The sequence below is a fragment of the Somniosus microcephalus genome, chromosome 28 (genome assembly GCF_052327205.1).
Source record: "Somniosus microcephalus isolate GS21.2 chromosome 28, FLI_Smic_1.0, whole genome shotgun sequence".
Classification (NCBI taxonomy): Eukaryota; Metazoa; Chordata; class Chondrichthyes; order Squaliformes; family Somniosidae; genus Somniosus; species Somniosus microcephalus.
The window spans coordinates 13339529-13355004 of NC_141014.1; the positions used below are offsets into that span (position 1 = coordinate 13339529).

General features: G+C 44.7%; 1 non-coding gene across 1 annotated transcript; it reads left to right on the forward strand.

Moving 5' to 3' along the window:
* Window positions 1-9219: 9219 nt before the first annotated feature.
* On the forward strand, window positions 9220-9292 carry trnar-ccg (transfer RNA arginine (anticodon CCG)). Its single transcript has one exon. It is a non-coding gene; the product is annotated as a tRNA-Arg (tRNA).
* The last annotated feature ends 6184 nt before the right edge of the window (window positions 9293-15476 follow it).

A 15476-nucleotide genomic window follows, 5' to 3' on the forward strand; every position in this document is an offset into this window, starting at 1 on the left:
GCCTGACATCAGTCATCGGGAAAATGTTGGAATCCATTATTAAGGGAGTGGTAACAATGCAATTAGAAAATCACATGATTAGGTTTTTGTGAAAGGGAAATTGTGTTTAACACATTTATTGGAGTATTTTGAGGATGTAACTAGCAGGGTAGATAAATGGGAACCAGTGGATGTCGTATATTTGGAGTTCCAAAAGGCATTCAATAAGGTGCCACGTAAAAGGTTTTATTTTTATTTGTTCCTGGGATGTGGGCGTCGTTGGCAAGGCCAGCACTTATTGCCCATCCCTAATCGCCCTTGAGAAGGTGGTGGTGAGCCGCTGCCCTGAGGAACTCCTGCAGCGATGTCCTGGGGCTGAGGTGATTGACCTCCAACAACCACAACACTACGCAAGATAAGGTACCCTGGGGTTGGGGGTAATATATTAGCATGGATAGAGGAGTGGCTAACAGACAGAAAACAGTGGGTAGGGATAAACGGGTCATTTTCCGGTTGGCCGGCTGTAACTAGTGGGGTGCTTGGGCCTCAGCTTTGACAATCGATATTAATGACTTAGGTGAAGGGACCGAGTACAATGTATCCAGATTTGCTGACGATACAAAGCTAGGTGGAAAAGTAAGCTGTGAGGAGGACATACAGAGCCTGCAAAGGGATCTAGACAGATTAAGTGAGTGGGCAATAAGGAGGGAGACAGAGAATAATGTGAGGAAAGGTGAGGTTATTCACTTTGTTAGGAAGAATAGAAAAACAGAATATTTTTTAAATGGTGAGAAACTATTAAATGTTGGTGTTCAGAGAGATTTAGGTGTCCTCGTACAGGAAACACAGAGAGTTAGCATGCAGGTACAGCAAGCAATTAGGAAGGGAAATGGCATGTTGGCCTTTATTGCAAGGGTGTTGGAGCACAAGAGTAAGGAAGTCTTACTACAATTGTACAGGGCTTTGGTGAGACCACACCTGGAGTACTGCGCACAGTTCTGGTCTCCTTATCAGAGAAAGGACATACATGCCTTATGATGCAGTGCAACGAAGATTCACTAGATTGATTCCTGGGATGAGAGGACTGTCCTATAATGAGAGATTGTGTAGAATGGGCCTATACTCCCTGGAGTTCAGAAGAATGAAACATATAAGATTCAGAGTGGGATTGACAGGCTGGATGCTGAGGTTGTTTCCCCTGGGTTGAGTGTCTAGAACTAGGGGTCACAGTCTCAGGATAAGGGGTCGTGCATTTAAGACTGAGATGAGGAGGAATTTCTTCACTCAGACGGTTGTGAATCTTTGGAATTCTCCACCCCAAAGGGCTGTGGATGCTGAGTCGTGGAGTATATTCAAGGCTGAGATCGATAGATATTTGGACTCCAGGGGGAACAAGGGATATGGGGTTCGGGCGGGAAAGTGGAGTTGAGGTCGAAGATCAGCCATGATCTTATTGAATGGCGGAGCAGGCTCGAAGGGCTGTATGGTCGACTCCTGCTCCTACTTCTTATGTTCTTATTGTGATGGACATTGAAGTCCACCTGATGGCATGAGAGTTCATGGGGACAGGAGTCAGCGTTGAGGACTCCCAGGGCCACTCCCTCCTGTCTGTGTACCACTGGGCCGCCACCTCTGCTGGGTCTGTCCTGCTTGTGGGACGGGACATACCCAGGGATGGTGATGGAGCAATCTGGGACCTTGGCTGATAGGTATGATCCTGTGTGGTTGCATTCTAGCCAAGCTACAAGTTTAAAGTTACCTGGGCCCACTGACCATCCACCTCTTTGTTTACGTCAGTCAGCCCTGGAAATTTCCACGGAAATACCTCCATAAACCCTCTTGGTCACTCGGCCCTCCCAAATCCCTAGCCCGCTTCCTCGAATTGTCAATACACTTGTCCACAAGGTCCTTACCACCCTTGAGCTTATTGCGGATGGTTGCATTGACATCACAGCCTTGACGGAAACTTGGCTCACAAGTTACAATTAATGCAGCCTCCCCGCCTGGCTGTACTTTCCACCACTTGCCCCGTCTAATCCGCCATAGTGTCAATCATTAAAAATGCATCACCCCAGATGAGACTCAAACACATAATCCCTGACTTAGGAGGCCAGTGCCTTATCCATTAGGCCACTGGGGCTAAATGCAAACAGCACCCCATCTGAGGACAATTGACCGCTCTGAAATTCCCCACATTTCCCAAATCCTGGAAAGTTAAGCACAGAGGGAAGCTATTTTCACCCATCATAGCTGCCGCTGCTCACGTGCCGTGCCAGAGCCATCTGCAGCAACAACTTGCATTTATATAGCGTCTGTAAAGTAGTAAAACGTCCCAAGGGCTCACAGGAGCGATTATCAAAGAGAATTTGACACCGAGCCACATAAATAGATACTAGGACAGGTGACCCAAAGCTTATCATAGAATGGTTACAGCACAGAAGGAGGCCATTCGGCCCGTCGAGCCCGTGCCGGCTCTCTGCAATACCACTTTAGCTAGTCCCACTGTCTCTGCCCCTTCCCCGTAGCGCTGCAAATGTTTTTCCTGCAGGTACTTATCCAATTCCCCTTTGAAAGCCGTGATTGAGCCTGCCTCCACCAGCCTACCAGGCAGTGCATTCCAGATCCTAACCACTCGCTGAATAAACAAGTTATTCCACACGTCGCCTTTGGTTGTTCCACCAATCACCTTAAATCTGTGTCCTCTGGTTCTCGGCCCTTCCGCCAATAGGAACAGTTTCTCTCTATCTACTCTGTCCAGACCCCTCATGATTTTGAACACCTCTATCAAATCTACTCTCAATCCTCTCTGCTCTAAGGAGAACAACCCCAGCTTCTCCAGTCTATCCACGTAACTAAAGTCCCTCATCCCTGGAATCATTCTCGTAAATCTTTTCTGCACTCTCTCTAAGGCCTTCACATCCTTCCTAAAGTGCGGTGCTCATAATTGGACACAATACTCCAGTTGGGGTCGGACCAGTGTTTTATACAGGTTCATCATAATTTCCACGATTTTCTACTCTATACCTCGGTGGCAGGACATATTGAGAGAGTGGTTAATAAAGCATATGGGATCTTGGGCTTCATAAATAGAGGCTTTAGGTTTTGAGTACAAAAGTAGAGAAGTTATGCTGAACCTTTATAAAGCGCTGGTTGGACCACAACTGGAGTATTGCATCCAGTTCTGGTCACCACAATTTAGGAAGGATGTGAAGGCCCTTGAGAGGGTGCAGAGGAGATTTACCAGAATGGTTCCGTGGATGGGGGATCTTAGCTATAAGGACAGGTTGGAGAAGCTGGATTTATTTTCATTAGAGCAAAGGAGGTTTGATAGAGGTGTACAAGATTATGACGGGTTTGGATAGGCTAGACGGGGACAGGCTGTTCCCACTAGTTGATGGCACAAGGACTAGGGGACACAGATTTAAGGAGTTGGGCAAGAGATACAGGGGGGTTGTGAGAAAAAACTTTTTTACACAGTGAATGGTGATGACCTGGAACTCGCTGCCGACGGAAGTGGCGGAAGTGGAGACACTCAATGTTTTCAAGGGGAGGCTGGATAGGCACTTGAGGGAAATAAACTTGCAGGGCTATGGGAATAAAGCGGGGGAATGGGACTGACTGGATTGCTCTAACGAGAGCCGGCACGGACTGGATGGGCTGAATGGCCTCCCTCTGTGCCGTTATGACTCTATGACTCTAGAACTCTATTCATGAAGCCCAGGATCCCGTAAGCTTTTTTTACTGCTTTCTCAACCTGCCCTGCCTCCTTCAATGATTTGTGTACATACACCCCTAGTTCTGTCTGTTCATGCATCCACTTTAGGATTGTACCCTTTAGTTTATATTTCCTCTCTTCATTCCTTCTACCAAAATGTATCAGTTTTCTGCGTTAAATTTCATTTGTCACGTGGCCGCCCATTCCACCAGCCTGTCTATGTCCTCTTGAAGTCTATCACTATCCTCCTCACTGTTCACTGCACTTCCAAGTTTTGTGCCATTTGCAAAGTTTGAAATTGAGTCCTGTACAAACTTTACTCTGGCTGTACAGTTTGGGTTTGATTGATTACCTACCGTAGTATTCGGGCCAGATGGGAAGAATGGGGTGAATCGATTCATTAGCCACCCAACAATGTGCATTTTAAATCCTAATCAAAGATTTTCTGTGTGCTGTGAGAATAATTTGCCCTGTAAATAATGATTTGGCGGTCACAAACTGACCCTTAAGTCTCATGATTTTCATTGCTTTCTGTGCCACCCCAGTGGCCTAATGGATAAGGCACTGGCCTTCTAAATCCGGGATTGTGGGTTCGAGTCCCATCTGGGGTGATGTTTTTTTAAAGATTGGCACGATGATATAGCCGTCAAGGCCCAGAATGTCAATGCAGCCATCCAGAATAAACTCGTAGATGGTCAGGGCAGTGTTCGCAAGTTGATGGACATTCTGAAGGGATTTGGGAGGGCAGAGTAACCGAGAGGTACGCTGGAGATATTTCTGTGGAAATGTGGAGAAGTGTTGTGTGGCAGAAAGCACTGGTGAAGTTGGAGGCCACCATAAGATCCAGAAATGGACATCGGCCCAGGAGAGTGAATTTCTGACCAGGAACCCAGACAGCAGCAAAATAAACCAGTGGGACAGTCACAGAGTCAGCAGGTGACAGCGGCGATGGGGGATGGGCTGTAAACTAGACAAAGTTACCGGCAAACTGCAGCAACTGAATAGAAGATCTGATTGTCCAGTGGAGCAGTGTAGTATTGATGGCAGAGAAGGCCAGGAATTGGGAATCAAATTTGAGCAAAGTTCCAGGGCTCACTGATGAAAGCAAAGACCAGGCCGGGTCGGGGAATGGACACTGGGCACGGAATCTCCCTAAACATCTCCACCTCGCTACCTCTTACTCCTCCTTTAAATGTTCCTCCAAACCTACCTCTTTGACCAAGGTTTAGGGCACCTGACCTAATCTCTCCTTATGTGGCTCGGTGTCAAATTTTGTTTGATAATGGCTCCTGTGAAGCACCTTGGGATATTTTACTAGGTTAAAGGTGCTATATGTTATGTTCATTAATAACTAGTCATTTTTATTAAGAACAGCTAGCTTTTGCTAGACACTTTATTGAGCACATGTGGACTAGGCACAGTATCTGTAGAGGCCTCCATCTTGACTGCTGCCTTGTGGGTAGCCTAGTGCATCGTGGGTAGCCCACTCTTATATACATACAGCACCACCTAGTGTACCATTCCAGAATGACAGGTTGCTGATCATTACATCCCCCTTTCTTTGAGGTTAAACAAAATCAGTATCAATCAATATCAATCAATAACAACATAAACATCTTCAACAGTCACTGCATTTTCAATGTAGTTATCTTTCTACTCAAAGATTAAGTCTATCAGGCTTTTTTACTTCACGTGTGGATCTTCTCAGCACAGGTAAGTCTGATGTGTTTTCATGAGAGCCTGTATGTGTATTTGTGTTAGATTGTTCTGGTGGTGAGTGACAAGATTCAGTTGTGGCATTGTCATCGATTTGCTCTTCGATAGTCTCTTGTGTTTTTAGGAGGAAACGGCGGTTCCTCCTGAGAATCTGTCCTTCCTCAGTTCTAACAGTGTATGACCTTGGTCCTACTTCCTCAAGAACTGTAGCTTTCCTGTTCCATGCATCTGGATCCTCAATCCTGACAACATCATCCCTTGTCAATGGTTTCAGAGTTTTGAATGACTTTTCATAGTGTGATTTCTGTTTCAGCTTTAACAGTTGAAGCCTCTGTCTCAGTTCCTTAATCTGCTTTTCTTTTGCACAGCAGGGTAGCGTGGTACGCAACTTGCGACCCATTAGGAGTTCAGCAGGTGAAGAACCAGAATCTAAAGGTGAGGCTCGGTAGCTCAGCAGGGCGAGATAAGGATCAGACTTGCTTTCTGTCGCTTTCTTCAGCAGCTGCTTGAGAACTTGAACACCTTTCTCTGCCTTACCATTCGACTGAGCATACAAAGGACTGGATGTGATGTGCTGAAAGTCATAATGTGCTGCAAACTTTTGCCACTCCTTACAGTTGAAGCACGGACCATTGTCGCTAACGGCAATCCTGGAAATTCCATGTCTGGCAAAGATGGATTTCACATGCATTATGACACTGCTTGTTGTGGTGCTTGAGAGCAGCGCCATCTCAGGATAGTTAGAATAGTAGTCAATCACTATTAGATAGTCTTTACCATTTAAATGAAAAAGGTTCATACCAACCTTTTGCCATGGTGCTGTTGTTATGTCAGCTACTATCATTGGTTCCTTTGCTTGTTTGTTTTGGTGTTTCTGACATGTCTCACATTTGCCTATCATGTTCTCAATGTCCTTTTTTATGCCTGGCCAATAAACAGTGTCTCTTGCTCTCCTTTTGCATTTTTCAATTCCGAGGTGTCCCTCATGAATCCTTTTGAGCATGTCTTGACGTAGAGCCTGTGGAATGACTATTCTGTTCTGTTTTAGTAATAGTCCACTTGCAACACTTAACTCTGACCTGATGTGATAGTACTTTGGACAGGAACCTTTTGGCCAACCATGATGAATGTTCTCTATTACTGTTTGTAATACTGTATCTTTTACTGTTTCTTCTGCTATTTGCTTTGATTTTGTGTCTGACACGGGCAGCGCAGCAGTGACCATACTCACATGAACATCCACGTCTTCTTCAGTACAGCTCACATGACTCATTGTGGGTGCTCGGGATAGTGTATCTGCTAACACTATGTATTTGCCTGGTGTGTAGATCAGTTCAAAGTCATATCTTTGCAGCTTCATCATGAGTCGTTGAATCCTTGGAGACATCCCATTCAGGTTCTTTTTTATGATGGCAACCAGTGGGCTGTGGTCTGTCTCAACTGTGAAGGTGGGAAGTCCATATATGTAGCCATGAAACTTTTCTAGTCCAACTACCAAGCCTAGACATTCCTTTTCAATCTGGGCGTATCGACACTCAGTATCAGTCATAGACCTGGAGGCATAGGCAACAGGCTTCCAATCTTCACCCTCTGCTTGTAGCAAGACCGCACCTAGGCCATCTTTTGATGCATCCGTTGACACTTTGATTCTTTTTGTTGGGTCAAAGAAGGTGAGTACAGGTATGGTTGTCAGCACTGTTTTGAGGTTTATCCACTCTTGTTCATGTCTTTCTGTCCATGCGAACTCATTTGTTTTACGTAGCAGGTCTCGCAGACAGGCTGTCTTGGCTGACAAGTTAGGAATGAACTTTCCAATGAAGTTTATCATCCCCATGATGCGTAGCACTCCTTTTTCATCAGTGGGTCAGGGCATTTTGAGTATGGCATTTACTTTTTCCATATCTGGCTCTATTCCTTTACCAGATAGATTATCTCCTAGGAAAGTGACTTCCTGGATGCCAAACTGACACTTGGGTTGTTGAGCTTCAGTCCATTCCGGCGTATGCTCTGTAGCACTTTAGTCAGTCTCTCATTGTGTTCTTTCAGTGTGGAGCCCCAGATGATGATATCATCAACATAGACCCGAACTCCTTCCAGACCTTCAATTATGTGTTCCATCGCTCTATGAAAGATTTCAGATGCAGATATTATCCCGAAAGGCATTCTGAGGAAACAATACCTGCCAAATGGTGTGTTGAAGGTACAGTATTTGGTGCTCTCTTCATCCAGTTTTAGTTGCCAAAATCCTTGTGATGCATCGAGCTTTGTAAAGTATCTGGCACCTGACATTTCACTGGTGATTTCTTCTCGCTTGGGAATATGGTAGTGTTCACGTTTTATGTTTGCATTTAAGTCCTTTGTATCCATGCATATTCTTAGATCATTGTTCTTTTTCTTTACACATACCATGGAGTTAACCCAGTCTGTTGGCTCTTCGACTTTCCTGATGACTCCTAGTGTGGTCATTCTGTCCAGTTCATTCTTGAGCCGGTCACGCAGGGGTGCTGGAACTCTTCGTGGAGCATGTACCACTGGCTGAGCATCCTCCTTTAGCTGGATCTTGTAAGTGAATGGTAGAACTCCAAATCCTTTGAACACATCCTGGAAATTATTTACTACAGAATCCACTGAGTCATCTGGTCTGCTTATGGCACAGTTTATACGGTATACTCTCTTGACCAGTTCTAAGTCCTCACAAGCTTTGTCACCCAGTAGTGAATCAAGTCCTTCAGCCACAACAGAAAACATGAGATGATGCACTTTGTCTTTGACTGTCACTTTAAGTCTGCATACACCTAAGCTATCTATTTTCTGTCCATTATAGTCCTTCAGTAGTACTGACTTTTTCTGTATTTTGGGCTTTTCTTTCATATTTTTTATGTCACTCATACTGATTAAGTTTGCTTTTGCCCCAGTGTCCAGTTTCAATGTAACTAATGCTCCATTTATCTGTAGTGGGATCATCCATTTGTCCTCTTTTACTGCATTAATTTTATGTTCAGCATTGTCCATATCTGAGGGCTGCACATTTTCTGTATCATTTTTGACATTGTCACATGACACCATTCATACAAAAAATGTCTCACTTAAATCAGTGTCCTCAATCACATTAACTCGTTGCCGTTTCTTAGTTTGTACTTTTGAAAAGCATTGTTTGGCAAAGTGATTCTTTCCATTACACCTTGTGCACATTTTTCCAAATGCTGGGCATTTTCTTATCTGGTGTTTGTAACCACAGCGTTTACAATTAAAAATTTCATCCTCCGATTGCTTTTCATTTCTGTTCTGCACACGTTTCTTCCTCTTGTAGGACACAGCACCGACAGCAGCATTATCACTCATTACAATCGCATCATTATTGATTGCACTGAAAGTCTTCTCTGGATTAAATACAAATGTATTAAATATCCTGGTACCATGTTATGTTCATTAATAACTAGTCGTTTTTATTAAGAACAGCTAGCTTTTGCTAGACACTTTATTGAGCACATGTGGACTAGGTGCAGTATTTGTAGAGGCCTCCATCTTGACTGCTGCCTTGTGGGTAGCCCAGTGAATCATGGGTAGCCCACTCTTATATACATACAGCACCACCTAGTGTACCATTCCAGAATGACAGGTTACTGATCATTACACTATATAAATACAAGTTGTCATTGTAGAGGGCTCTGGTATGGCGCAAGCAGTGACAGATATGATGGGTGAAAATAGCTCCTATCTGTGCTTAACTTTCGAAGACTCTGAAACTGAGGCAGATGTCACATTTCGGAGCGGTCAACTGTCCTCAGGCGGGTTCCATTGTGTATTCAGCCCCAGTGGCCTAATGGATAAGGCACTGGTTTCCGAAACCAGGGATTGTGGGTTCGAGTCCCATCTGGAGTGATGTATCTTTAGGGAGAAGTGGATCGATTAAATTGGGAACCGAAGGTTATGAAAATTAAAAAGATTTTGGGAAGATGGGAAAGAAGGTGGTTGAAAGTGCAAGGAAGAGCGACAGTGGTGTCTGCTCTCCTGCTGTCTGAGCTATGGTACTTATTGACGGTGGAGGATATTCCTGAGTGGGCAGAAAAGTCCATCCGAGAGGCTTGTGTGAGGTTTATATGGGAAGGGAAACCAGCCTTGGTGGCCTACAATACCATCATTGGACGGAGAAATCAGGGAGGGCTCAACTTCCCAGATATTGATTTGAAGAAAAAATTCTTTAGAATCAAATGGGTGAAGAGATTTCTTCAGAAGTCAAATTCAAGTTTTTGGAAGAGTTGTTTTGAGCATTTTTTAAAACAAAGTGGGATAGGAGGGCAGGGGATATTGTATATGGAATACAATAATATGTTTTTGAAATCGATTAAGCTCCTCCCTAGATTTTATAAGGGGGTGGTAGAGACTTGGGCTCAATTTTTAAAAAGTGTGCGGTTTATGCCTAAGGGGGCTGAGGAATTTTTAGAGCAGCCCTTATTTTTGAACAGGTGGGTCAACATCGAAGGAGAGGTTTTATTTAATCAAGCTTTTATAAAAGCTGGGATTATATCGGTGAAAGATGTATTATACGAGGTGATTCCAGGTTGGTTGCCGGAAGCGATTGTGAGGGACATGGTGTGGGAGGAGGATCAGGAGGTCGAAGGAAAAGCAATCGGAATCATGTATGAGAAGATTGTGAGGGCAATGCCACAGGATTGGATGGAAGAAATAAATGCGGAAATCTCCAAAGGAAGTAAAATGCATCCTGCTTTTCCAAGCTTCGTACTGGAGAAAGGAGGAGAGTTAGTCCAATTTGACAACTGTAATACTCGAGATTTCTATGAGGTATTTAGAGAATGGAGATTCAAGACACCTGCTGGTCAGGAGTTTTGGCAGAGTATATACCCACTGCTGGACTTTAACAGGATTTGGAAAGGAATGTGGGCGAATTTTAAATGCCCAGAATGGATTGAGCTGGATTTCAAATTGGCTCACAACCGGATTTTTACCATGACGGTCTTGTGCAAGATTGGGCGTGTGGAGGCGGCAACTTGCCCAATGTGTGGGACACAGGATGAGACTCTGTCCCATTTACTGGTGTTATGTCCGCAGTTAAATGACTTTAAGTACTATGTTCGACAGTTGTGTGAAGCTTTTTTGCTGGGTGGGGACTGAATGGCAAGAAGGGGAATCCCGTGGGACTCAATTTTGAGATGGGGATTGCAGGAGAGTCTGCCCGAGTCTAGCGGAACGGCAATTAATTTAATGTTCAGTTTGGCTAGATTCGTGATTGTGCAAAGAAGGAATGCTCTGTTTTATAAGGGGCGGAGAATCAATCTAAAAGAGTATTTTAAATATAAGCTAAAAGACCATTATAAGGCTCTGTGGATGTTTTATTCAGAAAGGAATTTAAGGACAGTATTTTACAACCAACTTTTAAAGCACAATCGATTAATATATGTTGCAGGTGACAAATTAAACTTCAGGTTTTGATGTTAAAATGTGGTGGCGGAATGGCGGTGTAGGGTGGTGGAATTGATTTGTATCATACGATGTAATGATCACGATGTTGTAAATGTTCTTAATGTTCAGTAAAGTATATTAATAAAAAAAAAATTTAAAAAAATGGATAAGGCACTGGCTTTTTAAGCCAGGGATTGTGGGTTAAAGTCCCATCTGGGGTGATGTGTTTTTAATGATTGACACAACGGCAGTTTAGGCGGGGCAAGTGGTGGAAGGTGCTGCCAGGCGGGGAGGCTGCATTAAGGAGGATTGTATTATCACCTGTAGCCAAGATTCCATCAAGGCCGTAAAGTCAATGCAATCATCCACAATAAGGAGGGAGAGAGAAGACAGGCCAGTTAGCCTGACATCAGTCATTGGGAAAATGTTGGAATCCATTATTGAGGAAGTGGTAACAATGCAATTAGAAAATCATATGATTAGGTTTTTGTGAAAGGGAAATTGTGTTTTACAAATTTATTGGAGTATTTGGAGGATGTAACGAGCAGGGTAGATAAATGGGAATCAGTGGATGTTGTATATTTGGATTTCCAAAAGGCATTCAATAAGGTGCCACGTAAAAGGTTTTATTTTTATTTGTTCCTGGGACGTGGGCGTCGCTGGCAAGGCCAGCATTTATTGCCCATCCCTAATTGCCCTTGAAAAGGTGGTGGTGAGCCGCTGCCCTGAGGAACTCCTGCAGCGATGTCCTGGGGCTGAGGTGATTGACCTCCAACAACCACAACGCTACGCAAGATAAGGTATCCTGGGGTTGGGGTAATATATTAGCATGGATAGAGGAGTGGCTAACAGATAGAAAACAGTGGGTAGGGATAAACGGGTCATTTTCGAGTTGGCGGGCTGTAACTAGTGGGGTGCTTGGGCCTCAGCTATTTACAATCTATATTAATGACTTAGATGAAGGGACCGAGGACAATGTATCCAGATTTGCTGACGATACAAAGCGAGGTGGAAAAGTAAGCTGTGAGGAGGACACAAAGAGCCTGCAAAGGGATCTAGAGAGGTTAAGTGAGTGGACAATAAGGAGGGAAATAGAGAATAATGTGAGGAAAGGTGAGGTTATTCACTTTGTTAGGAAGAATAGAAAAACAGAATATTTTTTAAATGGTGAGAAACTATTAAATGTTGGTGTTCAGAGAGATTTAGGTGTCCTCGTACAGGAAACACAGAGAGTTAGCATGCAGGTACAGCAAGCAATTAGGAAGGCAAATGGCATGTTGGCCTTTATTGCAAGGGTGTTGGAGCACAAGAGTAAGGAAGTCTTACTACAATTGTACAGGGCTTTGGTGAGACCACACCTGGAGTACTGGGCACAGTTCTGGTCTCCTTATCAGAGAAAGGACATACATGCCTTATGATGCAGTGCAATGAAGATTCATTAGATTGATTCCTGGGATGAGAGGATTGTCCTATAATGAGAGATTGTGTAGAATGGGCCTATACTCTCTGGAGTTCAGAAGAATGAAACATATAAGATTCAGAGTGGGATTGACAGGCTGGATGCTGAGAGGTTGTTTCCCCTGGGTTGAGTGTCTAGAACTAGGGGTCACAGTCTCAGGATAAGGGGTCGTGCATTTAAGACTGAGATGAGGAGGAATTTCTTCACTCAGAGGGTTGTGAATCTTTGGAATTCTCCACCCCAAAGGGCTGTGGATGCTGAGTCGTGGAGTATATTCAAGGCTGCGATAGATAGATATTTGGACTCTAGGGGGAACAAGGGATATGGGGTCGGGCGGGAAAGTGGAGTTGAGGTCGAAGATTAGCCATGATCTTATTGAATGGCGGAGCAGGCTGGAAGGGCTGTATGGTCGACTCCTGCTCCTACTTCTTATATTCTTATGGTGATGGACATTGAAGTCCACCTGATGGTATGAGAGTTCATGGGGTCAGGAGTCAGCGTTGAGGACTCCCAGGGCCACTCCCTCCTGTCTGTGTACCACTGGGCCGCCACCTCTGCTGGGTCTGTCCTGCTTGTGGGACGGGACATACCCAGGGATGGTGATGGAGGAGTCTGGGACCTTGGCTGATAGGTATGATCCTGTGTGGTTGCATTCTAGCCCAAGCTACAAGTTTAAAGTTACCTGGGCCCACTGACCATCCACCTCTTTGTTTACGTCAGTCAGCCCTGGAAATTTCCACGGTAATACCTCCATAAACCCTCTTGGTCACTCGGCCCTCCCAAATCCCTACTCCAGCTTCCTCGAATTGTCAATACACTTGTCCACAAGGCCCTTACCACCCTTGAGCTTATTGCGGATGGTTGCATTGACATCACAGCCTTGACGGAAACTTGGCTCACAAGTTACAATTAATGCAGCCTCCCCGCCTGGCTGTACTTTCCACCACTTGCCCCGTCTAATCCGCCATAGTGTCAATCATTAAAAACGCATCACCCCAGATGAGACTCAAACACATAATCCCTGACTTAGGAGGTCAGTGCCTTATCCATTAGGCCACTGGGGCTGAATACTAACAGCACCCCACCTGAGGACAATTGACCGCTCTGAAATTCCCCACATTTCCCAAATCCTGGAAAGTTAAGCACTGAGGGAAGCTACTTTCACCCATCATATCTGCCGCTGCTCACGTGCCGTGCCAGAGCCATCTGCAGCAACAACTTGCATTTATATAGCGTCTGTAAAGTAGTAAAACGTCCCAAGGGGCTCACAGGAGCGATTATCAAAGAGAATTTGACACCGAGCCACATAAGGAGATACTAGGACAGGTGACCCAAAGCTTATCATAGAATGGTTACAGCACAGAAGGAGGCCATTCGGCCCGTCGAGCCCGTGCCGGCTGTCTGCAATACCACTTCAGCCAGTCCCACTGTCTCTGCCCCTTCCCCGTAGCCCTGCAAATGTTTTTCCTGCAGGTACTTATCCAATTCCACTTTGAAAGCCGTGATTGAATCTGCCTCCACCAGCCTTCCAGGCAGTGCATTCCAGATCCTAACCACTCGCTGAGTAAAAAAGTTTTTCCACACGTCACCTTTGGTTGATCCACCAATCATCTTAAATTTGCCCTCTGGTTGTCGACCCTTCTGCCAATAGGAACAGTTTCTCTCTATCTACTCTGTCCAGACCCCTCATGATTTTAAACACCTCTATCAAATCTACTCTCAATCCTCTCTGCTCCAAGGAGAACAACCCTAGCTTCTCCAGTCTATCCACGTAACTAAAGTCCCTCTTCCCTGGAATCATTCTCGTAAATCTTTTCTGCACTCTCTCTAAGGCCTTCACATCCTTCCTAAAGTGCGGTGCTCATAATTGGACACAATACTCCAGTTGGGGTCGAACCAGTGTTTTATAAAGGTTCATCATAATTTCCACGATTTTCTACTCTATACCTCGGTGGCAGGACATATTGAGAGAGTGGTTAACAAAGCATATGGGAGCTTGGGCTTCATAAATAGAGGTTTTAGGTTTTGAGTACAAAAGTAGAGAAGTTATGCTGAACCTTTATAAAGCGCTGGTTGGACCACAACGGGAGTATTGCATCCAGTTCTGGTCACCACAATTTAGGAAGGATGTGAAGGCCCTTGAGAAGGTGCAGAGGAGATTTACCAGAATGGTTCCGTGGATGGGGGATCTTAGCTATAAGGACAGGTTGGAGAAGCTGGATTTGTTTTCGTTAGAGTAAAGGAGGTTGAGGGGTGATTTGATAGAGGTGTACAAGATTATGACGGGTTTGGATAGGCTAGACGGGGAAAGGCTCTTCCCACTAGTTGATGGCACAAGGACCAGGGGACACAGATTTAAGGCATTGGGCAAGAGCTACAGGGGGGATGTGAGAAAAACTTTTTTACACAGTGAATGGTGATGACCTGGAACTCGCTGCCGACGGAAGTGGTGGAAGTGGAGACACTCAATGTTTTCAAGGGGAGACTGGATAGGCACTTGAGGGAAATAAACTTGCAGGGCTATGGGAATAAAGCGGGGGAATGGGACTGACTGGATTGCTCTAAAGAGAGCCGGCACGGACTGGATGGGCTGAATGGCCTCCCTCTGTGCCGTTATGACTCGATGACTCTACAACTCTATTCATGAAGCCCAGGATCCCGTAAGCTTTTTTAACTGCTTTCTCAACCTGCCCTGCCACCTTCAATGAGTTGTGTACATACACCCCTAGTTCTGTCTGTTCATGCACCCACTTTAGAATTGTACCCTTTAGTTTATATTTCCTCTCTTCATTCCTTCTAGCAAAATGTATCAGTTTTCTGCGTTAACTTTCATTTGTCACGTGTCCACCCATTCCACCAGCCTGTCCATGTCCTCTTGAAGTCTATCACTATCCTCCTCACTGTTCACTGCACTTCCAAGTTTTGTGTCATCTGCCAAGTTTGAAATTGTGTCCTGTACAAACTTTACTCTGGCTGTGCAGTTTGGGTTTGATTGATTACCTACCGTCGTATTCGGGCCACATGGGGAGAATGGGGTGAATCGATTCATTAGCCACCCAACAATGTGCATTTTAAATCCTAATCAAAGATTTTCTGTCTGCGGTGAGAATAATTTGCCCTGTAAATAATGATTTGGCAGTCACAAACTGACCCTTAAGTTTCATGATTTTCATTACTTTGTATACA